At 42.2% G+C, this 23,944-nt stretch overlaps 1 long non-coding RNA gene across 1 annotated transcript; it reads left to right on the plus strand.

Moving 5' to 3' along the window:
* Positions 1–11,013: 11,013 nt before the first annotated feature.
* On the plus strand, positions 11,014–19,717 carry LOC148871625 (uncharacterized). The gene is made up of 2 exons (XR_016106986.1): positions 11,014–11,343; positions 19,241–19,717. It is a non-coding gene; the product is annotated as an uncharacterized LOC148871625 (long non-coding RNA).
* Positions 19,718–23,944: the final 4,227 nt, after the last annotated feature.

Here is a 23,944-nt window from a genome sequence, read left to right on the forward strand (position 1 = left end):
GCTGAAGTGATTATTTTACCCCGAACTATTAAGTTATCGAGCTAAGTACCCGAAGTGGGAGTTTCTCGACTGTCGTCACCTCGAATTGTCTCCCAGTACTTTGCAGGGGTAACCTTATGTACACCGAGGTGAGCAACATAGTAGGGTATATGCCCGACCTGTCTGCACCCAGGTTAAGTTGACATCGGTTGTCCCCAACGGGTTCAACCTATTGTATGCTAGGGCGAGCTATGCATTACAAGGTTCGTACCCAAGCTGCCTACGCCTTAGGCATTACAAGTACTCAGCCTATGCTGATGAGGCGACTAGGTCTTATATGGTGCTGAGGTCTTCATTAGCTCGGCATTTTGGCCCTTAGGCTGGGGGAGCGGCTTATAGTCCGCTCTCCTAGAGTTCACCCGTGCCGAAGAGGCAACAAGGTCTTATAATGCCGAGGTCATGTGAGCTCGGCATTTTGGCCCTTAGGCTCTGGGAGTGACTCGTAGTCTACTCATTTGTTACAGGTAATACTGTCTTAAGTTGACAATATTTCATGCCCAAGGTACCTATCTCCCTTCGAGGGTTTCGAGCTCGTATGTTCCTTCCCCGAGCACTCATTTCACTCGGTAAGGTCCTTCCCAGTTGGACCCGGGCTTCCCAGCGCCAGGCTCAGGTACCATAACTTTACGAAGGACCAGGTCACTGATGCAGAGGTTCCGCTTCTTGACCTTGGCGTTATAGTACCGGACTACTCTTTGCTGGTAAGCTACAGTCCTGATGTACGCTAGGTCCCTTACTTCGTCGAGTAGATCGGGGTTGGTACATAGCTCATCCTCATTCGTCTTATCATTGTATGCTTCCAGTCGTAGCGTAGGTACTTCAATTTCTGCTGGGATAACTGCTTCAATGCCGTAGGTGAGGTTGAAGGGAGTCTCTCCTGTGGCGGTTTTCTCCATGGTTCGGTAAGCCCATTGAACACTGGATATCTCGTTTGCCCACAATCCTTTAGCTCGGTCCAAACGTGCCTTCAGTTCGGGGAGGATGGCTCTATTTGTGACTCCTGCTTGACCATTTGCTTGAGGGTGTGCAACTGAAGTGAAATTCTGTTGGATCTCCATGTCTTGGCACCAGTTTTGGATTTTGATGTCCTCGAACTACTTGCCGTTGTTAGAAATTAGTACCCAGGGTAGCCCAAAGCGGCACACAATGTTCTTCCAAAAGAAGTTTTGGACGTTCCGGGCTGTGACCGTTACAAGAGGTTCAACTTCTACCCACTTGGTGAAGTAATCCACTACTACTACTAAGAACTTCCTCTGGCCTACCGCTGGTGGGAATGGTCCAAGTATGTCGATGCCCCATTGTGCAAAAGGCCACGGACTGGTGAGATACTTGAGGTCGACAACAGGCTGATGGTGAATATTGGCATGCTTCTAGCATTTGTCACATTTTCTGACGAGCTCGATGGCATCTTCCTTCATTGTTGGCCAATAATACCCTTGTCGTAGTGCTTTTTGGGTGAGGGCTTTGCCCTCCAAGTGTCCACCGCACAGACCCTCATGAGTGTCACGGAGTACGAGCTCGGCTTCGATAGGTCTCAAGTAACGTAGGTAGGGGAGCGTGTAAGATCTCCGGTATAGCCGTTCATCTATTATGATGTATTTGGCTGCCTGGCGCTCTACCCTTTTGGCCGCATTGCGATTTGTAGGGAGGGTCTCATGTAGCAAGAAACTCGCGAGTAGGTCAATCCAGCTTAGCTCTGCTTGAACGACAGGAGCGACATCCTCTGCCCCCTTGTGAATGCTAGGCCGAGGCAGGTCCTCTATGTACACGGTTCTCATGGTGATATCGCTGGTGATGGCTAACCGGGACAGGGCATCGGCCTTAGCGTTCTCCGACCTCGGGATTTGCTTATATCGGAGGTCGTACTCGCTGAGCTCAACAACCCACTTCATCAATCGACTAGAGACCTCAGGCTTAAGTAAGAATTGCCTCAGAGGTTTGTTGGTGAGGAAGATAATAGTATGATCCTGGAAGTACAGATGGAGCTTCCGAGCTGCGATGACCAGTGCATAGGCTAGCTTCTCTATCTCTGGATATCTTGTCTCTGCTCCCTGCAATACTTTACTAACATAATAGATGGGTCGTTGGACCCGGTTTACTTCCTTTATCAGTACCGAGCTGACCACTTCGTCACTTGCCGAGAGGTACAATTCTAAAACATCGCCCTCTTCGGACTGGGTTAAGATTGACACACTAGCGAGGTATTTCTTGAGCTCGTCAAATGCGAGCTGGCAGTCTTGGGTCCATTCGACCCCTTTACTTTCAATTGCCTTAAAGAAAGGCAAACAGCGGTATGCCGACTTGGACATAAAGCGGCTTAGGGCGGCTACGCTACCATTCAACCTTTGAACCTCGTTCAACTTCTGGGGTGGTCTCATATCTAAGATGGCCTTAATCTTACCTGGGTTGGCCTCAATGCCGTGTCGGTTAACGATGCATCTTAGAAATTTGCCCGAGATGACACCGAAGACACACTTGTTTGGATTCAACTTCATGTTAAATTGTCGCAGAATTTGAAAGACAGAAAGCAAGTCTTGTATTAATTCGTGCGAGAATTGAGTTTTGATGATAATGTCATCTACATAACACTCTATTTTTCTGCCAATTAATGGCTCAAATAATTTATTTACAAGCCTTTGAAAGGTTACCCCAGCATTTTTCAACCCGAAGGGCATAACCTTATAACAATATAGACCAAACTCTATGATGAAGGCAGCTTTTTCTTCGTTCGCTGGGTCCATCCTGATTTGGTTATAGCCCGAATAGGCATCTAAGAAACTCTGCAACTCATGCCTTGAGGTTGCATCCACCAGGCGGTCGATTCTATGGAGTGGGAAGCAGTCTTTTGGGCAGGCTCGGTTTAGGTCAGTGTAGTCGACGCACATGCGCCACTTGCTGTTAGCCTTCTTTACCAGAACGGGGTTGGCTACCCAGCTCAGGTAATGGACTTCTCTTATGAAGTCAGTTACGAGGAGCTTCGTGACCTCCTCGTCGACTGCTTTCCATCACTCCGGGGCTAGATTGCGTTTCTTCTGTCTAATGGGCCTAACTACAAGATCAGTATTGAGCTTGTGAGTTATAAGACTAGGGTCTATACCGGGCATCTCTACCGCGGACTATGAAAAAACATCTAAGTTTTGAAGTAGGAAACTTACTAGTTTAGATCGCAGGGGTTCCTGGACTGAAGCACCGATCTGAAGTGTCCGAGCTGGGTCTTCTGCTGAATTTGGAATGACAATTGTTTCTTCCGTGGGTACAACTCGTTCTTCGCCTTGCTCCGTAGGTGTTCCCCTTGAGGGCGGCAACATAGTACTTGCGAGACTCAAGTTGGTTGCCCCGCACTACCCCTACTCTAAAGTTTGTAGGGAACTTCATTGCCAAATGATAAGTGGAGACCACCGCCCGTAGGACATGGGTGATCGGATGGCCTATTATGGCATTGTACGGGGAGGGGGTCGCGACCACCAAGAAGTCATGGTTGAGTTTGACTACACTAGGCCATGTGCCAACTTCCACAAGTACTATTATTTTCCCGAGGGGCCTGATTTCTTCTCTGCTGAAGCCCACCAAGGGAGTATTAGCGTGCCTCAAGTCACTTCTCTGCAACTGAAGCTGGTTGAATGCGGCTTTGAAGAGGATATCTGCTGAGCTACCTGAGTCAATGAGGACGCGCCTGACCTCGAAAATGTTGATCCTTACTTTTATGACGAGCGCGTCATCGTGGGGGTAGATGACCCCACGCGCATCATCCTCCATAAAGAAGATTGATTCCTTTGTCTTTGGCCGCTTAGGAGGATTCTACTCTTCTCTAGCAGCCTTGCGAACTGATGTCCGAGCTGCCACCGAGGTACAACCCACAACGATCGAGCCTCCGACTATCATGTGGATGGTGCCCCGAACTGGCCTCTCTTCCAGAGGCTGCCTCTATGATTGCTCTGCCGGCCTATTGCTGGACTCAGGAACATCCTTACTGTGCTCCCCTTGCCGACATGCTTTATTATTATTATTATTATTATTATTATTATTATTATTATTATTATTATTATTGTTATTATTATTATTATTATTATTATTATTATTATTATTATTATTATTATTATTATTACAGTCCTCTATCTCGTCCAAGAGATTCTTACAGTTCTCGGTACTATGATCGTGGTCTCTGTGAAAACTACAATACAATTTTTTATTCCTTTCATTAGGATTCCCCCTCAGGTACGGTGGCCACTTCACGTACGGGGCATCCTTGATTGCCATTGGGATTTCAGCCCGCTTAGCGTTCAGTGGGGTATAGTTAGTTTGGTCCACTATAGGGGGTCAAAACGGCTGACCCGACTTTGCCCCCCGAGCTACGTCCTTCTTCTTTCGGCTGTCTCCTTGGATGGAAAGTTCTCCTTCTCTCTTTCTCTTCTCGGGTGCCCTCTCGCCCTTCTGATTGATCTCTTCTTCCGTGGCTATGAACCATCTACGAGCTTGAGGAATTCAGTTATGGTTGCCGACTGGTTGACAATCATGTGTCACTTGAATTCCTTGTGCGTCGCGCCCTTCCTGGCTGCTGCAAGGCACACTGTGGGGTCCAAGCACGGTATCTCCATGCATGCATCATTGAACCGCTTAATATAGCCTCGGATGGACTCTCTCTCTCTCTGGACTATGTTGAGAAGACTTTCCTCAGTTCGCAGGCACCGCTTGCTGGTGACGAAGTGGGACGTGAAGGCTTGCGCAAACTGCGCCCAACTTCTTATCGATCCAGGTGCAAGGTTTCGTTACAATGTGCGGGCCACTCCTCTGAAAGTGGTGGAGAAAGCCACGCACATGCAAGACTCATTGGCCCTCGCCAGGTGCATCTGTGATTGGAAAGTGTCTACATGATCATTCGGGTCGAATGACCCGTCATATTTATCGAGAGGGGGAAGCTTGAAGTCCTTGGGCATTGGAACAACTAGGATCTTGGGAGACAGGGGGGATGGAATAGAAAGGAGGGGAGCTTTAACTTCACCCGAGCTTACCTCTTCCCTGCCTCTGAGCTCGGGTAGGTTGTGGGTGGTAGTTTGGCGAGCTCGGCGGTGACATCTTTGCTTCTTGGCAGGCCCCACATTGGTGTTGCTCACCTCCGTACTGTTAGGAATAGTTTGCATAGGAAGCAGCTCGGGCTGCTGGTGATGACTGCAGATAGAGGGGTTCTGTTTAGAGTCTACAGCCAGGATCTCGAACCGGTTCTCTAGAAGTGGGGCTTCGAACTTCGAGTGCTGGGGTGATGTAGACTTGACGAGTTGGGGTCCTCCCAACCTGACTGCCCGTGGTGAGACCGGAGTGGTTGGTCTTTCCTTTCTGCCGTGGGAGGAGGCTTGGCTCTTAGGGGGGTTCTGGGAAGCTTTTCCTTGGCGAGAAGGGTGTTCATCCTGGCGGCGAGACCTAGCTTGCCGTGAGGCTATGTGCCAAGGAGGGAGCTGAGGCTGAGGCTGAGGCAGCTGAGGGAACTGCTGCTGATAGTGATATTGAGAGACTTGGTGCAACACTTGTTGCTGGTAGAGCTGGAACTGCTGAAACTGCTGCATCTGGGCTTGCATGGCCCGCATGGACTGCACCAGGTTGTCGAGTTGGCTCTGGCTTGTCATCGGAAGAACAACAATTGGTTCAGCAAAGGTTGTCTCAATAGAGAGGGGAAGGGGAACACTCATAGGCGCCATTGCTCGTGGCACGTTCAGGCTAGGGACTCCATCCACCGAAAGGGGAATGGTGAACTGCCCAATGTAGACCATGGGGACTTGTAGTTGTTCCCTGGCGATGTCCATCTCCATGCTATGTCCGACATTGCTTGAAGAAGCCATGAATGCTGAGTTTTCAGAAAAGAAGGGACTGTGAAAGCTTAGAGGAAGGCTTTTAGAAGCGTTCCCGCAGATGGCGCCAAATGATGGTGTGCAATCCGGTCACTCCTAGCTGGCACTTGTGTGGCTACAAAAAGGTACCTGAGATAGAGAAGATGAGGGACCCCGGGGGCTTGCCTGGCGGGAACACTCCAACGCTTAAGTTAGAGTTCTGTGAAAGATGCAAGGAGAGGAAGAAAGCTAAGAGTGCATATAGCGCAAGTATTAGAAAATTACCTTTGTCCTTTGGGATTGGGCTACTTATAACAGAACTCTGTCGAATCAAGTCCACCTACCTCTAATAGGGCAGGTTTAACCGCCACTGTCGTCCTGTCGCAGCCATTACAGCCAGGGCTGGGGTGGCACGCACGGGGCCGTCGTTGCAGGGTATGTACTTGTCTGGTGTAAGACACCTTCTAAAGGTGGCAGGCACAACACTGTTTGGTGAGAGACGTGGTTGCAGTCTCTAGGTTTGTCAGGTACGGTGGTCGGGCAGGAGGCCTTCTTGTGATGTGCCAAACTGCTCTTTTGCGAGCTATACCGAGCTGTCTAGACCGAGGTGTCTCTACGTTGGGGTATCTAGAGGCGGATTGGGGTGTTCCTGTTTGGGAGTGGCCTAAAATCCACTGGGAGGAGCTCGAGCATTAGGAAAGGTTAGGGGGCCTCAAGCTCGGAGGTAGCTCGGAGCACCTCAGCCTTGGGAAGGAGGTGCAAGCCAGGCGGCTCTCGGCGAGTAGCCTAACCCGCCGAGTTGCCAGACTAAACTCGGTGAGCCATTTCCACCGAGTTGCAGTTGCGCTTGCTGTGCTGTTACGCTGAGTCATCGCTTGAGCAAGGTCATGCCCACGTGTACCCGTGCTACGAGGTCGGGCCAAATCACCCTCCATCACTTTGTATTTGATTATTTGTTTCATTATTGCATGATTGATGTTTGTGGTTAAGATCTCTTTGATTTGCACAAGGAAAATATAGGGATTATTCCCAACAAACTAGTATCATAACACTTGGATCTTGTGTAAATCATGGAAGGAGGTTCAATTAGAATGATTTTATTGAATGGAAGAAACGGATCTCTCTTGAAACCAAAAATGGAGGATTTGCTGCTCTGTAGAGATTTGTATGCACCTATGAGAGGTAATAATGGCAAATATGAGAAGAAAAGCAATTGCTTTTATTAGACAATGGTTGGATGATAGTCTATCATCTTGTAGCAAATGAAATCTCAACTATTCCACTTTGGTACAAGTTGGAAGAATTGTATGAGAAGAAAACCATTGGCAATAAGGCTTTCATAATTAGAAAGCTTGTAAATTTAAAGTACAAGGAAGGTACCTCCATCACTAAACACTTGAATCAAATGCAAAATATTGTAAACCAATTATCTTCAATGAATATGGTGTTGGATGATGAGATTTAAGCTCTATTATTACTTAGCTCATTACCAGAAAGTTTGGAAACACTTGTGGTATCTCTCAGTAACTTTGCACCCGATAGAATAGTGACAATAAACATGGTAATGAGAAGTTTGCTCAATGAAGAAATTAGAAGAAAATCAATGGACCCAAAACTAGATGCTCTCCTTATAGAAAGCTGGGTAGAAGCCAAAGCAGAGGTCTACATAACCATGACAAGTCTAGAGGCAAGTCCAAATCAAGGAAAGATATTACATGCTTTCATTGCAAGAAACAAGGCCATTACAAGAGTGAGCATCGGAAACTCAAGAGAGACAACAAGAAAGAAAGGAAAGAAAGTAAAAGAGATGAAGAAAAGGGCACAACTACAGTTACATGTGGAGATATTATTGTTCTCACAGATTGTGAAGAGTCGTGCATTAATTTAGCATGTCATGACACATATTGGATTGTTGATACGGGTGGGTGCTTTCTATCATGCTACTCCTCACAAGGAATATTTTATCTCTTACAATACAAGTGATTTTGTTGTTGAGAGAATGGGGAACACTAGAACTTCCAAAATTGTGGGGATGGGTGATATTTATCTTGAATTGACATAGGTTGCAAATTAGTTCTCAAGGATGTCAAACATGTTCCAGATCTCTGCTTAAATCTGATTTTAGATGAGAATCTAGATGAAGAAGGATTTAATAACCAATTTGGAAATGGAAAATGGAGACTTTCCAAGGGGTCTCTAGTGGTAGAAAAAGGCAATAGGTGCTGCACTCTCTATCGTACATAGGGACATGTTTGCAAAGGTGAAATGAACATGATGGAGAAGGAAGTTTCTACAGAACTGTGGCATAGACGATTGAGTCACATGAGGAGAAGGGAATGCAAATTCTTGCCAAGAAAAATCTGTTAATTGTCATGAAAGGTATACACATTTTAATATTTGCATTCATTGCTTAGCTAGTAAACAAAATAGAGTTTCATTGCAAAACTCTCATCATCGATGAAAGCTTGCTTTAGAACTGATTCATTCTGATGTTTGTGGACCTATGAAAGTCAAAACTCTTTGTTACTTTGAAATCTAAAGACTAAGTACTAGATGTCTTTAAAGTTTTTCATGCTATGGTTGAAAGAGAGACAGGTAAACCTCTCAAGTGTGTTCGTATTGACAATGGTGGTGAGTATGAAGGTTCATTTCAGAATTATTGTAAAAACCATGGAATTTGACATGAGCAATCAGTCCCTAAGACTCCATAGCAAAATGGTGTAGCTGAGAGAATGTATCGCACCATTCTAGAGAGAGTTAGATGCACGTTGCCACAAGCAAAGTTGCCAAGCTGGTATTGGGGAGAAGCGATTGATATGGCTGTGTACTTGATTAATTTGTCTCATATAGTTCCTTTGAATGGTGATGTTGTTGAAAGGGTATGGACATGAAAAGATATTTCCTATGATCATCTCAAGGTATTTGGTTGTACGGCCTTTGTGCATATACCCAAGGATGAATAGTTTAAGCTTGATGACAAAACCAAGCAGTGTGTTTTCTTGGGATATGCAGATGAAAAGTTTGGTTACAAGTTATGGGATCCAATGGGAAAGAAAATCATCAAAAGTAGAGATGTGGTTTTTTTTTGAAAACCAAACAACTAAAGACTTTGAAAAAATTGAGAAGCCTCAAGCAGATGATGGTGAACTTGCAGACTTGGATCCAATGTCTCCTCCCTATGGTATACAAAAATGATGGTGGAGATGTGTTACAAGAAAATGTGAACTCAGAAAATAATGAGAATGTTCCCAATGGAAATGATGAATAGGGGGAGTAGCCCCCTCAAGAAACACCAACTGAATTAAGAAAATCAATTAGGGAACATCGACCACCGGGAAAATATCCACCAAATGAATACATAATGCTTCAGATGCAGGTGAACAAGAAAGCTATCATAAGGCTCAAGAAAGTGAGCACAAGAAATAATGGTTCAAGGCTATGTAAGAGGAGATGAACTCTTTGCATAATAATCATACCTATGATTTGATGGAACTACCTAAGGGTAAGAAGTCACTCTAGAACAAATGGGTATACAGGTTAAAGCATGAAGATAGGAGCTCGCAACCAAAGTACAAGGCAAGATTTGTTGTGAAGAAATTTGAACAAAAAAAGGGCATCGATTTTGATGAAATTTTCTCTTTAGTAGTAAAAATGTCATCAATACGTATTGCATTATGCTTGAATTTGAGTATGGATTTGGAGGTTGAACAATTAGAGGTCAAAATGACTTTTCTCCACAGTGACTTGGAAGAAGACATCTACATGGAACAACCGGAAGGATTTGAAGTCAAAGGAAAAGAACATATGGTTTACAAGTTAAGGAAGAGTTTGTATGGATTGAAATAAGCTCCAAGGCAATGGTATCGAAAGTTCAAATCATTTATAACAAAGCATGGGTACTGTAAAATAACTTCAGATCATTGTGTTTTCACTAAGTATTTTTCTAGTGATGATTTTATCATTATTTTGCTATATGTTGATGACATGTTGATTGTTGGCCAAGATAAGACAAAAATTCATAGGTTAAAAGCAATTAAGAAAGTCTTTCTCCATGAAGGACTTAGGTCCAACTCAATAAACCTTGGGTATGAAAATCTCATGTGATACAAAATCCAAGAGATTATGGTTGTCACAAGAAAGTTACATAGAAAAGGTGCTTGAGAGATTTTGCATGGATAAAAGCAAAACTGATTAGTACTCCATTGGCAAAACATTTCAAATTGTTTGGTGATTGTCAACACTATTTTTGCTCGGTCCGCCACCTGAGTCTCCAATTCACCCCAAACACTTGATCAGACTCTTCCAACATCTCCGAAACAACCAAACACCCGAAAAAACCCAAATTTCACCCCGAGAGCCCTCAAATCCACCGTTAAACCTACATGATACCTATTCGATGGCCCCTGATCAACCCCACTCACACCTTAACCATTAGATCAGACATAACCATCAGACCCGAGACATCCCAAACACCTACCCATGAAATTTGAATTCAAGATTCCTTTGTTCACCCGTCCATCAAACAAAGATTCTGTTTCGACCATTCTCGCACCTACAACACATATCCACTTTATCTGATCACCTCTAAGCCAATCAAACTTTTCCAATCATCCCAGAATACCCATAAAATCCTACATACAAAATTCCAGCCAAAAACACTTTCATTTACCCTTGATCACACAAAGATTTTATTTCAAGGCTTTAGGTTTATCGGATTCCAAGGTTGCCCGATCCGGGCCCAGTTGGCTCAATCTGATTTTACCAATCATCTTAGACTACCCAAAACTACCTTTATTTTCCCTTTCATCACATAAAGGTTCCATTTTGAGCCTGTAGATTAACCGAATCGAACCCCTTCTAGATCTACCCAATTTGTGCCTAGTCAGATTAATCTGACCTGCTAATCAACACAGAATGTCCGAAAACCCCACCCTATAAAATTTCAGCCAAAAATTCACCCGCTAACCCTTCTATCCAAAAAGATTCTATTTTAGTCAATTTTGTTAGCTACCCACCATCGAACCAAACCCAGTTTAACCCTTTAATCCCCTTTTGACCCGCGTGAATAAAACCATCAGCCTCCCCCAAATTTTGTAAGAATTTACGAAGCCGCGCCTGGGTCTTCTTTAAAAATAGACCTAGGCGCTTCATTTTGTGGGGAGAAGAGCTGAGAGAGAGAGGGGGCGAAATAAGAGGGAGAACGAGAAGAGAGTTCAGAGAGGAGAAGAGAATTCAGAGAGAGAGTGAGGTAGAAGAGAGAGCGAGAAGAGAGTTCAGAGGAGGAAGAGATCGTCGTCACCTTTGCTCCACAGTGACGACGAATCGGACGTAATTCGCTGCCATGGACGATTACCAGAAGTATTTCGGCACACCCTTGCCCTTCCTGTTAACCCTGTCCCAGAAACTCTCACCAGTACCAGTCGTTACTAACAGTATCAGTCGAACTCAGGCCGAAATACCCATTCGGATTGATGCAATTCCATCGGTAATTCCTTTTCCTCTCATTGTTTTAATGCTCGACTGACACCATCCTCTGCTCAAATGCGATACTCAACCGTTTACATTATCTGTGCTACCACTTTTATATGGCGTTCCTCAGGTTCTGCTCTGTTTTCTTTTTGGTATTCTATTTTATTTTCGTTCATTGGTAATCAGTAGTTTAATTTCCGTTCTTAGTTTTTTTTTTTTTTTGTGTTTTCTGTTAGGCAGTATAGGGTCTGAGTTCTTGGTATAGCTTGATGTTGGGATCGCCCTAGACTCCCTCTGTTTTTTTATTTGATGTTTCCATGATTGAACGTTGATTGGTTCTTCTTCCCTTGTCCTCCATTCCACCTAATGTGATTACGACAGTATCAGTTTTGTTTACTTCTTTTTCCCTAATTGCTAGATATTGATTAGTTCTGATTATGCATTCCCCATTTCAGTTTGTTTGAGTGCAGGTTGAGTAATCCTCACCTTGTTTTGCTGTCTTAAGAAGGTAGAATTAGACCTCTCTCGCATAAAAGGAATGTTGTATTAACGAAGGGAGTAGGGGTTTGGATTTGTTTGTATACTACGCTGATTGCAGGGGGATGGCAAGAGAAAAAAAAAGGAAGGGGCCATTTCACAGGGTTGTGGCACTTGGATCAGTTGTCTCTATTGTTAATCTTCTACTGAAAAATCATCGTTGCTTTCCCTATTCTGCATGATAATTAGTACTACTGGTATCATTTTTTTTGCTTCCTTTCTTTCTTTATTGAAATTGTATTCATCCTCATAACTGTGCGGTTGCTCTGTTTTATTTCATATCGAAGGTTGAATCGGGATCTGGGGCGAACTGATAATTCCAGAACTGTGTTTTATTTTACTTTATTTTCTTTCATTTCATGATCCTTGGTATGTAGCCTATCCTAGTCTTTCTTCCTTGATGACTCCGTATAATTCAGTATTTTTCAAGAGGAGTCTCAATGCTATTTTGTGATTCACTGAACGCTGTATCAGCCATGGTTGTGAAGAACGCCATTCCCATGTCTTTGTTTCATCGCTTGCTAATCTCTAGTTTGCTTCGTATGATTTCTTCTCAGATGGCCAATTCCGTGGGGAGATGTCCAACTTGGGTTCGTCCTGTGAAACATCAACGAAAACAAGTGGTTGTCAGTATTTTGTCGAGTAGAGGGAAGAGTAAAAAATAAAATAAAATAAAATAAAATATAATGATAAAGAATTAGAGGGAGGAAGAATAGAACTGAAAGGGATGAAAGGGGACAGTGACCGGGAAAAGTCATGGGTGAGCTTCGCATTTGCAGGTTCAGAGTGAGAAAATGATGACGAGCCAGAGAGAGCAAGCTAAACTAAGGAAAAAGAAAGAAAAAGTAGTAATAACTAAATCATGAATAAATTGAGCCAAGGAATATGCAAACAAGCCAAAGGTAGAGAAATACATAAAAAAAGAAAAAAAATAAAGAATTTAAAATAAATGAAATAAATAAAATATGAAAAAAAGGTAATTTCATATAACAAAATAACAAAAGGTTTTGTAGGGAAATAAAAAAGAAGAAATATAAAAATTAAAGCAAAAAAAGGGGGATAAATAAAAAAAAGTGATAGAGCAAATTATCCTTTATATTTGTATTTTTGGTTGTTCTTTATTATCAATTTCCTTAACCGTTCTTTTGTGTCTATGCCTGTTTAGTACCGTATGTAGGCCTTATCTATTGGACCCGGGAGAGGGGTGCCTAACCCCTCTCCTCTCCCTGCCAGGTTTTACACGGACTGGTTGGACCAGTGCCTGGGCTTTGGAGTCATTAGCAAAACAAAACACACTTTTTGATGTTAATATCGGAGGTCCCATCACCTCCATTTTCGTATTTGATGGGTGGTGATTCCATTTCAGCCCAAGTGGCAAAGTGAACCGGTTTTTCCGATGTTCACAATGATCAACGTCCAAAGCATGAGAAGGAAATAGGAGAAATGAAGAACATTCCCTATGCCTCTGCCATAGGAAGTTTTATGTATGCTATGGTTTATACTAGAACGGACATAGCACATTCAGTTGGTGTGGTTAGTAGATTTCTTTCCAATCCAAGCAAAGAGCATTGGCTAGCAGTGATGTGGGTCCTCAAGTATGTTTGTGTTTTGGTGGTGGTAAACTTATACTTGAAGGGTTTACAGATGTTGATATGGCAGGTGACATTGACTTTAAAAAATCTATATTAGGTTTCTTGTTCACTTTTACTAGGGGAGCAATGTCATGGAAGTCCAAGTTGCAAAAAAGTGTAGTCTTGTCAACTATAGATGCTCAATACATAGTTGTCATAGAGTCTTGCAAAGAGATATTGTGGATGAAAAGGTTCTTATGAGCTTTGGACTGACAAGAAACCAAGTGTGAGACACTTGTCATTTAATGATATCACTGCCTAGCGGGCGATATCCCATTAACCATACGTGGCATCCCGCCATGTCTTTTGATGGTGTAGGTTCATTGTGGGTTTGGGCATGCGTAGGCCTGGCCATGGTTTCAGCTTGGGTTTCTCTTGGTTTGGGTCGTGGATGAGCTAGTAGGCCGTGTGTTTTTTTCATGTTTAACGGGTTGTGGGTTTATCGCGTGTTCAAACAGGTGTGGGCCCCTGTTCTGGGTTCGGCTGAGGTTTCCTTTGGTTCGGGCATCGAATGGGCTTGGTGAAGCATGGGTTTATCACGGTTCTGCAATATGCATTTTGAGTTCATCGCAACAAGAAGGTTGATTGTGGATTGCTCACATGCACCCTCCTGGTGTTAATTTAGTGTTTCATGTTCTCTAAGGGTCTGAGCGAACTCTATATACCTACATTAGCCCCCCTGCTTATTGGTAAGTGGGAGCTTTTCGATAATCACTTTGCGTTCTCATTTTTGTGTTTTATAGTGGGTTCTCTTGTGTGCATTGGGCTTGGGGATTTTCCCTGTTTTATAGCTTTGTACAAATCTTGTATGCTTTGTGTTCGTAGTGGTAGTTTCTTACATTCCACGGCTTAGCCCCCTGTCTTTTGGTAATTTGCTTCCTGTTAATGGTCAATGATGTTCTCTATTTGTCTGTTTCAGCCCCTCTTGACCATTGATGGGAAGGAATTGGCAAAAGACACTGAGAGTCATCTTTGTCGTATTTTTCCTTTATGCCAAGGGACAAAATTACGTTCAACTTGTGAGTTTTATCCCCCTTGATTGTTGGAGGAAGGTATAGAGAGGGGTGTCAAGCCCCATTGACTATTGTCAACAGGGAAGGGGTTGGCAAAGAGTGATACCATTAAAGGCTTACTAGGGGTGAAGCCCCCCTATATAATGGTGTGACATATTGTTAAAGGCTTAGTGTTTGTGGATGGTGTGTGTTCAATGGCATATCAAATTTTGTCATTGATGGGGATCAAGAAAGCCTTTTGGGAATGACCATGTGTTGGTCATTATTAGCGGTTTTTTGCTTGTCATTATAATAAATGTTGTTTGTTCGCTCGTGTGTGATTGGTCCGGTACTCAATATATAAACTGATGGCTACTGATGTGGCATTATGTCTGAATGAATGTGTCGTTTTGTCCTACCTTTTAAAGGGTATTTTCATAAGCTAACATACATTGCTTTTTCATTAAGTAATGGGTGTGTGCCTGTACTTGTGTCTGCTCATCTTCCTCGACACCGTTCCTCGTGTTTCCTCCTTTGCCTTTCATTTTTTATCTCACTCTTGGTTTTTATCATGAAACCTAATAACTCTATAGTTTGATACCTTAAGGGCATCATTTCAGGGGTATTTTAGGCCTTAAAATAGTCAAAGTGTCCCATTTTCCCAGTTAAATTCAAGATTCTAACTTCTAAGGGTCTTTGTGCAAATCCTGGGGAAAACTGGGGAAGTTTCAAGGGTGAAATGTAGTTTTTGGGAAGCTAGTGTGAAGTCTAGCAGAGAAAGGGGGTGTTTTTGTGAAAAACTGAGCACAGGAGGGCGCCTCCTATCTGTTAAACCCAGAATGACGCCCCTCCTTTTGTATTATCATACTCCCCTCTCCTTAGCAAACCCTAGAGTGTCTCTCCACTCATTCTTTTCATCTTTAACAAACCCTAGCCACCCCTAATTGCTAAATGTCCATCTTCCATCCCTTCTAATCTCCACTATTCATTCTAGGGCACCCTCTTGTTAGCATATTGACCGTAGGGCGCCACCTAACTTCTAATCCTCCCCATTTAGCCTTTAGCCACTAGAACTCAGCCCTCTATTTCACCTTCTATACCAGCCATTCACTTTAGGGCGCCACCCACTCCTTTTAATCTCCACCTTTCAGCCCTAGGTGCCCAAATCTCCACCATCCAATTCTGGGTGCCCAAATCTTAGCCCTACATAATATTGGGCACCCATATTTTTGCTAAAACCCAGCTACCACCCCTCTCTTTCTCTCTAATCCCTGTTTTATCCACCTTTCTCTATAAAAAGAACCCCAAGGTTCTTGAGAAGGGGTTGGATTCTACCCTGAGGTAAGACAAAAGGCTGATCTTGAGGAGTTTAAGGGTAGAGGAAGAGGAGAACGCCCAGGCAAGAGGAGGGGTTCCTGCTTGCGATTCGCCTAGGCCACTACTACCACTTATGGATTTGGATCCCAACTAGTTTACTTTAGTTTTAGATTTAATTTCCATTCTTTAATTTTTAGTTCCAATTTTTCCTTTCTGCAATTTATTTTTATCTAGTTTAATTTTTGTTTTCTTTTCTATAGATCTGGGATTCGACCAGGTAAGACAAAAGGCCTAGCTCAAGAGTTTGAGGGTCATAGGAGAGATTCGAAGACTGCTACCTCTGATTGAATTACATGCTTTTTAATTAGTTTCTTTTATTTGTTTACTTTTGTTATTGATTTATTCTTCTGCATTTTCTGTTAGATAGTGTATGCCCTTAGCTCCAATCAGCTTGATGTACGTTATGACATTTATTGTAAATGAATAAAGTAGATATTTGATTCATGTTATTGTGGTATGTTTTTATGTAATGCCCTTAAATTAGACACTAATGAGACTCATGTTAGTTTAGAATCTTTACAGCCATTGGATAGATCTGGGGAGATTTATCCTACTAAGGTTGACATTGATGTGCAACCAAGTTGGTTGGGGTGGCTTGTCTCAGCTGCCAGGGTGAGACTTACGGTACATGTAGTGTGAATTTTCTTGAAACCTTGAACCAGACCAAATTCTAGTATTGCCCTGGACCTTGGAGACAAATGGGCAAAACGGAATGTTACACCTGACCCCCTGACTCGATTATGGTACTCATTAGGTGTTGGATTGGGCTATCTTTGATATGCCAATCAGTGAGATCTTTAGAGGGGGTCAAAACCTGGACATGTTGGGACAGTCCAATAATTCATCCAAGTGGGTGATCGTAGTGACAAGAACCACCCCTTTGTCAGACGAAGTGAATGATCGAGGAAATGCACTCTCTCTGATGAAAACCTAAACTACCGGTAGTGGATTTCAAATGTGTTTGGAATTTGGTTTTGGAAAATATATTTATATAGAGATATACTTATATATTATGGTTTCACAAATTATTTGCAAAATGTTTTAATTCTTGGAATCCATGTGAGTAGAGAGTGCAGCATTGTACCTTACAGCTGAGGGAGAGGTCCTCTCTTGTCGGGCAGTGTATGGCCATTAATGGCTGAGATGTTAAGTGTAAGACCATTGAGGGTTATACTTGATGGGCTAATCTTGCATTTACCCATAGTCCAAGCCTTCATAAGATGGCTGGACTCAATGACCATTTAGTATAAATGTTGGGCCCATTAAGTGCCCATGGTGATGAACTCAGTGGTTCACTGTATTCAACAGTGAATTCGGCCAGACCTTGTAACAGAGGCTATGCTAAACTCATGTGGCTGATGTGTAGATCAATGATAGGGTCCCATGCTATACAAAGAGAGCCAAGTATGCTAACATTAAAAGGAAGTGAGCCTGAAAGCTTAATGGGCCTAAAGCCCATTTGGAACAGTGTTGATTGGATTAATTAAATAGGGGTGAATCTGAGTGTGGATCAGTAGATAAGAATAAGAGGATAACTCTTATCCACTTAAAGAGTCCAGATCCAAATAAAGATTTGGATCAGGGAACTTCTAATTTGATTAGAAGTAGTTGATCTTGATCTATAGATAAGATAAGGGATTATCCTTATCACTTAAAGAGTTCTAGTCCAAATAAACATTTGGATCAAGAAATTCCTAATCAGATTAGGAGATTATCTCTTTAATGGATATATATAAAGAGCAGGGCAGTCCTGAAAATGGTTACACAATTTGATTGTTTTGGCCTCTAGTTCTCTCTCTCTGCTCTTACCGTCCTACCCTATTCGATCTCCATCTCTTGGAAGTGATCAAGATTCGATCTTGATATTGTTTCTTGCTAGAAGAAACAATTCTGAAGCTGTGCTCACTACCCCATTTGATTCTTGCTGAAGAATCTAAGGTTCTTGGTGAAAAACCACTTGCTGATCTTGTCTCATCCTAAGATGTGCCATCTTCAATGGAGGGAGGATTTGGTATTCTCTTTGGGCGTGAACACTTACGTTGGGAGGAGTTTTTTGCATGGATTTTGTGTCAAGTATACCTCTCCCTAATCTTGGTTTCAGATTTGGTTTGTTTTGGTTTCAAGAACAAACATTGAAAGTGCAATTTTCTAAATTGGGAATACTATTCTCGGATGGGAGTAAGAAAATTTTTGAAATTTTGCCCAGTCACATTGCATGGTTCGACCATCCATATGATGGATATCCTATCCCTTCAATGATATCAGAGCCAAGTTCAAGTCTTGAACCAAATTAGATCAGATCTGGTTCTACGCAAATGGGCTAAAGGCGTTCTACCCAATTTGCATAGTTAGCAGTTTTTCTGGGAATTGGTTCCTAGATTTTGGGCGAATGATCTGAAAAATAAATATTTATTTTTCTGTTGTATTTATGAAATTGTTCTATTGATGTTTCTTGAAATCTTGGGCTGCACGTGTGATAGCAATCGAATCTTTCTAGTGCCAAGATTTGTGCACCTTGCTATTTCTATTCTCTTCGATTTGGTCTATAAGTACTTTTTTTTTTATTCAAATCGTATAGGATTCAATGTGATGCAATAATAGAAAGATTAAGTTTTTTCTATTTTAATTCATCTGGAGACTGCTAGAGTGCACGACAGAGGAGAAGAAGAGTTCGTAGATAGAAGTTCTACGATCTACAATTTGAACATTTCGATTCTACAATTAGCGATTAATTTTTCTTTGTAGGTTTGCAGGATGTCCAAAATTATCACAATGCAGCCCTCTGATTTCGTTTTCTTGATAATTATGATTATCTTGATTTAATTTATTTTTTATATCATTATTCTTGAATTAAATCTTAATCTCAACACCAAAACTTGGGCCAATTTGCACCAAATTTGGTCCAAGCTAGTTGGATCAAATTCATGTTTACTGAGATAGGAAGGAAATCTTAGAGATGAATAAATGGAAAGGAAACATGGATTAAAAGCCATCTTTATGTAGTAAACATGAATCAAATTACGTTGTGGACTAATATTTGCTTTGCCTTTTATCAGAAATGGCAAACGAACAATTCGCTAAACTGTTGGATGATAATAAGCTTAAGGGCCCAAACTATGCTGACAAGTTCCGTAACCTTATGCTGGTTCTGATGTCTGGGAAAATAGACAAGGTTGCTAAGAACACTACTCTGGATTGTTTGGGTAATAGAGCTTCTGAGGCCCGTAGGAAAGTGTATTAAGAATGGGAGAAGAAAAACTCTCTTGCCCAATGCTTAATGAGAAAAAAAAATTATCATATTTTTATCCCTTAATATTCAGTCTTTTACACTTATTTAGTACTTAATTGGACTCACTATTCTTGTATTTCGATTTAGGGCACGAAAGAAGGCGTAGGGTGAAAAACAAGGCTAATCGGGTAATTTTGCATAGTTTCGATGCTGTGCAGTACTCTGGTATTAACTCACCCATCAGGACTCCGATTGAGATGATTAAAGATGCATTAGAAAGATAAGGAAAAACTATACAACTTTCATGTTTTGAGTTTTGATAGTTTCGGACAGCATTGAGGTCAAAATCGAGCCTGAAGTCTAAGCCAATTCATATAGAAGCCTAGTTCGCAGTAGTAGAAGCTCAATTCGCAAGGAAGCTTTGCAGCAGCCCAATTCATTGAAGAAGCCCAATATGAATGCAAGAATAAGAAACATCAAAGAGTCATATCAGATTTAATTTTCTATTGTATGTTAGACAGTTTTGTATGCCCTTAGCTTCAATCAAAATGATGTAATACCCTTAATGAGTCATATCAGATTCAATTTTTTATTGTAAATGAATAAAAGTGCATATTTGATTCATGTTCCCTTGGTATGTCTTTGTGTAATACCCTTAAACTTGACACTTAATGAGACTCATGTTAGTTTAGAGTATTCACAGCCAGTGGGTCGGTCCGGGAGACCTATCTTGACAAGGCTGACATTGTGGTGCCACCAATTCGATTGAGGTGGCTTGTCTTAGCTGCTAGGGTGAGACCCTAGGCACATACAGTGTATGATTAATTGAATCTATGAACTGGACCAGATTTTCAGTATTGCCCTGGACCTTGGAGAATGATGGGCAAAACTAGAAAGTTACACCCGACCCATAGACTCGATTATGATACTGCACTAGGTGTCGGATTGGGCTGTCTTTGATATACCAATCAGTGAGATCCTTAGCGGGGGTCAAAACCTGGGTATGTTGAGACAGTCTGAGAATTCATCTGAGTGGGTGATCATAGTGACAGGATCAGCCCTTTTGTCGGACAAAGGTAATGATCGGGGATGCACTCTCACTGATGGAAACCAAGACTACCGGCAACCGATTTCAATCGTTGAGATTTGTTTTGCAAAATATATTTTATATGAGATATAAAAGTATATATATTATGGTTTCTAAAATGTTTGCAAGAAGGTTTTAATTCCCGGGATCCATATAAGCAGAGAGTGAAACACTGTTCCTTGTAGTCGAGGGAGAGGTCCTCTCTTGTCAGGTAGTGTATGATCATTATGGGCAGAGAGGTTAAGTGTAAGACCATTGAGGATAATACCTGATGGGCTAATCTTGCATCTGCCCATAGTCCCTGCGTGTTACAAGATGGCTTAGCCTAGGGACCACTTAGGGTAAGTGTTGGGCCCATAGAGTCCATTTGATGGGTTTCAGGGGGTGCACTGTCCATAACAGTGTATTCGACCAGGCCTTGTAACAAAGGTTGGGCCGAACCCATGTGGCTGATGTGTAGATCAATGCTTGGGTCCCACACCATACAAGGAAGCCAACTGGGCAGTAGTTAAGAAGGTTAAGTGAGCATATAAGCTTAATGGGCCTAAAGCCCATTTCGAACTGGGCTATTTAATTAGTTAATTAAGGGGCGAATTCTGAGATAGATTAGCTGATAGAATAGGGTTTTGACTCTATCCACTCAGAGAGTCCAGATCTGAATGTGATTTAGATCTAAAAACCTCCTAATGAGATTAGGAGAAAGCTGATCTAATTTTCAAATAAGATAAGAGTATATCCTTATCACCTAAAGAGAAGGCTGATCCAAATATGATTTGGATAAGCAGCTCCTGATTGGATTAGGAGCTGATCTTTTAGGTTAACAAAAGGAGGAGGGGGTGGCAGCCTTGAGAATGATTCATTCAGATATTCTTTAGTGCTGAAATCAAAAGAAGGAAGAATTAAGCATCCCTGCAGAATTCTTTCTTGCAGCCTCCCTGTTCTTGCCGCCCTATTTGCCAGTTCGATCTCCAGTTGTGGGAGAAGTCAAGATTTGATCTTGACATCAGTTCTTTGAGAAATAATTGATATGAAGCTGTGCTCACGTTGTTAGACAGTTTTGTATGCCCTTAGCTTCAATCAAAATGATGTACTTTATGAATTTATTGTAAATGAATAAAAGTGCATATTTGATTCATGTTCCCTTGGTATGTTTTTGTGTAATACCCTTAAATTAGACACTTAATGAGACTCGTATTAGTTTAGAATGTTCACAGCCAGTGGGTCAGTCTGGGGAGACCTATCCTGACAAGGCTGACACTGCGGTGCCACCAAGTCGGTTGGGGTGGCTTGTCTCAGCGACCCTAGGCACACATAGTGTGGGATTAATTGAATCTTTGAACTGGACTAGATTTCCAGTATTGCCCTGGACATTGGAGATTGATGGGCAAAACTAGAAAGTTACACCCGACCCATAGACTCGATTATGATACTGCACTAGGTGTTGAATTGGACTGTCTTTGATGTACCAATCAGTGAGATCCTTATCGGGGGTCGAAACTTGGGTATGTTGGGACAGTCTGAGAATTCATTTGAGTGGGTGATCATAGTGACAGGATCAGCCCCTTTGTCGGACAAAGGTAATGATCGGTGATGCACTCTCACTGATGGAAACCAAGACTGCCGGCAGCCGATTTCAACCGTTGAAATTTGTTTTGCAAAATATATTTTATATAAGATATAAAAGTATATATATATTATGGTTTTGAAATGTTTGCAAAAATGTTTTAATTCCCGGGATCCATACTTGAGAGAGTGCAAAACTATTCCTTGCAGCCGAGGGAGAGGTCATCTCTTGTCGGGTAGTGTATGATCATTATGGACTGAGAGGTTAAGTGTAAGACCATTGAGGATAATACCTGATGGGCTAATCTTGCATCTGCCCACAGTCCCTGGGTGTTACAAGGTGGCTTGGCCCAGGGACCACTTAGGGTAAGTGTTGGGCCCATAGAGCCCATCTGATGGGTTTCAGGGGGTGCACTGTCCATAACAGTGTATTCGGCCAGGCCTTGTAACAAAGGCTGGGCTGAACCCATGTGGCTGATGTGTAGGTCAATGTTTGGGTCCCACGCCATACAAGGAAGCCCAACTGGGCAACAGTTTGGAAGGCTTAATGAATACATAACTCTAAATGGGCCTTAAGCCCATTTTGAACTGGGCTAATTTGATTAGTCTTTAAGGGGCAAATTTTGAGATAAGATCAGCTGATAGGATTGGGCCCACACCCTATCCACTCAGAGAGTCCAATATCTAAATGAGATTTAGATTTGGAAGCTTCCTAATTAGATTAGGAGTTGGCTGATCTAATCTGCAGATAAGATAAGGATTATCCCTTATCTTAAAGGGACTTTAATCTAGATATAATTTGGGTTAGCAACTCCTAATGGGATTAGTAGCTGATCCCTTTAAGCCTATAAAAGGAAGTGGGGTCGGTAGCCTTTAGACATCCAACAGACTCACCACCAACAGTCTTGTCTTCAGAGATGAGATCACAGAAGAGAGAATTCTGCACCCTGCAAATACTCTCTAGCTGCCTCCTTCATGCAGCCGCCGCCTATAGCAGTTCGATCTCCATTGCTTGGGAGAAATCAAGATTGGATCTTGATTCCAATCTTTTGGAGAAAAGATTGGTAGGAGTTGTATTCACAAGCCGTCCAGGTGATTCTTGGGAGAAATCAAGATTGGAGCTCCATCTTGCACTACGCCATCTTCAATGGGAGCAGATTTTGGTTTCTACCTTGGGCGTGAACATCTCCATTGAGAGATATTATATCTCTGTATCAGGTATTATCTCTCTCTCCTCCTTTTGGTTCAGATCTGGTTCAGTTTATAGTTCAAGAATGATCCTTGAAAATATGATTTTCTAAATAGGGAATTCGATTCCCAGTTAAAGGGAAAGAAAAGTTTTTGAAATTCACCCCCTTTATTCTGCAATCTTGGGCGTCCATGTGATGGATTTTCTATCCATTCACACGTGCCATCTTGCTGATTCTTGTGAAGGACAAAGTTCTTGGAAAAGAACACTGCTGATTCTGCTCCATCCTGCATTGCGCCATCTTTAGTGGGAGCAGTCTTTGGATCCTTCCCTGGGTGTGAACACCTTCGTTGGGGGATACTATTTCTCTGTATCAGGTATAACCCTCTCCTACTCCTTTTTTGTTTAGATCTGGTTTAGTTTATGGTTCAAGAATGATCATTGAAAATATGATTTTCTAAATAGGGAATGCGATTCCTAGTTGAAGGAGAGAAAATTTTTGAAATTTGCCCACTTATTTCGTAATCTTTAGGCATCCATATGATGGATCTCTCATCCCTTCATTGTATCTCTAGAAGGATAAAAGAGATTAAGATTACTAGTTAGGAGATAGGAGTAGATTAGTTCTAGACTAGGCATTATCTATTAGAGAACTAAACTCCCAATGAAGAAAGAACTCCTTAGAGGAGCAGGAGAAAGCTCCCTCCTAAGTCTATATAAAGGGGGTGGACTAGCATCCAAGGCACCACTCAACCCTAGAGAGAAGGAAGCAGATTGGGAGCAGCCAAACCTCTCTTCTTTTCTCTTCTCTTCTCTCTGCCCTCTTCTTCATTTTCTGATTTTTTCGGAGTTTTCACCATGACCATGCGTGGCTAAACTCTTGTACTTTGTCGAAGGAAGCAGAAGCCTCAGAATCCACCAAACTGTGAGATCTAATTGAGTTTTTATTGTTTAATTCATGCTTTGGATATCGAATGTTCTTCTATGTTTATATCTATGATTGTTTCGTTTG

The sequence above is a fragment of the Nelumbo lutea genome, chromosome 2 (assembly GCF_056320005.1).
Source record: "Nelumbo lutea isolate HS-2025 chromosome 2, American lotus-T2T, whole genome shotgun sequence".
Classification (NCBI taxonomy): Eukaryota; Viridiplantae; Streptophyta; class Magnoliopsida; order Proteales; family Nelumbonaceae; genus Nelumbo; species Nelumbo lutea.